Source organism: Porites lutea, chromosome 10 (genome assembly GCF_958299795.1).
Source record: "Porites lutea chromosome 10, jaPorLute2.1, whole genome shotgun sequence".
In the NCBI taxonomy this organism is placed as follows: domain Eukaryota; kingdom Metazoa; phylum Cnidaria; class Anthozoa; order Scleractinia; family Poritidae; genus Porites; species Porites lutea.
In genome coordinates this window covers 7,937,912-7,940,171 of record NC_133210.1, presented here as the reverse complement: position 1 = coordinate 7,940,171, position 2,260 = coordinate 7,937,912, and positions in this window count along the sequence as shown.

The following is a 2,260-nucleotide window of genomic DNA, read 5'->3' as shown; positions in this document are numbered from 1 at the left end:
AACTTTGTTATTTAGGCAAAACATCTGAAGGGGGAATCAAGGAAGTCAGCCAGGAAAACCACCAAAGTAAAGCAAAACAGGCGGCTCGTGATGTCGCTTCACTAGCTTTATAACCTTTATTTATTCAACCTTTATTCAAAAATTTATAGTCCTGCAACGGGGTTACCATCACGCAAGACGCCTAGATAAAATGAAATAAAATGAAAAGCAATGACGTTAAAAAAGAAATTCTATAAAAGATAAAATGGACAAAAAAAATAATTAAAATAATTAATTTCACAGCATCAATCATTATGCAATATTAACATTCATCATTGACTAAAATACTCAAATAAGACTTTTTTGAAACGATCTGCGGACTTGATGTTAACAATTTCGCTTGGCAACGCATTCCAGTCCTTGACAGTTCTACAAAAATAACTATTCTTATAAGTCTCAGTATTTGGCAGCAGTTCAATAAACTTGTTTTGGCTAGAGTTCCTTAAATGTCTTCTGCGCTTCGTAACATAGTCTGGGAAGGCCAGGCCGCCATCACCATGAATTGCTTTGTGGAATAAGATTAACCGCGAGATTGTTCTTCTTTCCTTCAGGGGTATCCAGTTTAATTCGTTCAAGAGGTTTGTAACTGTTCCTGGTTCCCGCATGTAACAGTTTTTAACAAAGTTGCGGCTCTTCTTTGTCCTCCCTCTATTTGTTTGACGTGTTTTTTTAAGCGTGGGTCCCAAATTGAGCTTGCGTATTCCACGTGAGGCCTCACAATGGCTTTGTAGGCTGCCTCTTTCACTCCCTCGGGACAACTGCTCAGGTTTCAGTCCACCTTCTGAACAAGTTTCCTTATCCCCGCCGTGCTAAAGTGGATCGGTGGTATGTCAGCATACGGGCTGGTAGCTTCAAGGGGCATGTTTTGAAGGTCTTCTTTGGTGAAAACAGACTTGAAATAATTACTTAGTAATTTGGCTTTCTCTAGACTGTCAGATACGACATCATCGTTGATCTCCAAGGGAGCGACACCAGCATTGTCTTGCCTTTTTTATTTTATGTAGGTCCAAAATCGTTTGGTCATCGTAGGTTTACGAGTTCAAAGTCTATGTCATCGGTCTTTAGGAGCTCCAACAACTACTTACCATGTGCGAGAGTCAACCTTTTCTTAGTTGCTTTGCGTAGATCTTTAAACTTCTTCCAATCAGCTTGGCTATTTGATTTGCGTGCTCTGTTATAAAGTTTCTGTTTCTTACGCATCATACGCTTGCTTGAGCTATTCATCCACGGTACATTCCAGCGTGATCCCAGTTTCTTTTGAGGAAAGTGCTCTTTCATCACCTCAAGAACTGTTTCTGTAAGGAAGTTATAGCTTTCATCGACTGATTTATCTAGTGGGTTGTTAGTAAGATAACTATCTAGGCGTATTTTCGAATCATTTCTAGCCGATTCCATGTCGCCCTTTTTAAACAGGAAAACTTTCCTACGCTGTAAGTACTGCAGTCTTGCTCTTATGCACCATTTATTCGACATTTTTCCTCTGTTCGTAGCTATGTTTTCCATTTTTGCTGTCTGAATCTAGATTCTGCTGTTTATCATCAAAGGCTGTTGTCAACCATTGCATGTAGCTTTCAATCTTGAATAAACAACACGAACAACTTTTCCAGCAATCAGTTATCACCGTTTTATTTTTTTGTTTATATAATTGTTTGGTTACCCACATCGCCTTCTTTTAGTCGAATTCGCTTCAAAACGCTAAGATTGGTATGTGTAATTAGCTCTTTTTATAAAGCCTTTGTGCAGTTTTTATCCCTCTCGATTGAATTAATCTGAAAGTAAATATTCAGCCGAAGAAGAAAAGTCCAGAGGTGTTTATTTGCCAAAAGGCTGAGTTTTCCGAGTTATTCGATGATATTTCGCTTATGTTAAACGTGAGAAGATTATGCGTGGCTGTGGATAGTCTTATCAGTGCTGCGAAAGTGTGTGATTGTGTGATTTCCGCATGGTGTTGACAGGTATGTGATCGCGTGGTTGAACTGCGTTTTGGGCAAAATATTCTGTGCCAGCCATTAATATTGTTTCGTCAGTGGTTAGCTTAGCTGATTGTACCTTGGAAAAGCAACTCTCGACTTAGGAAAATTGGATCTACAATATTTATTGTAGGTCTAGTTTCAGCGGGCTCTAATGGCATTGAACCATAGGCCGATTTTTGCAGATAAGAAGGTGATTATAAGTTTGTGCACTATGTTTCATTCAGTTTGTTGTCTATTCCCTGCGAAAT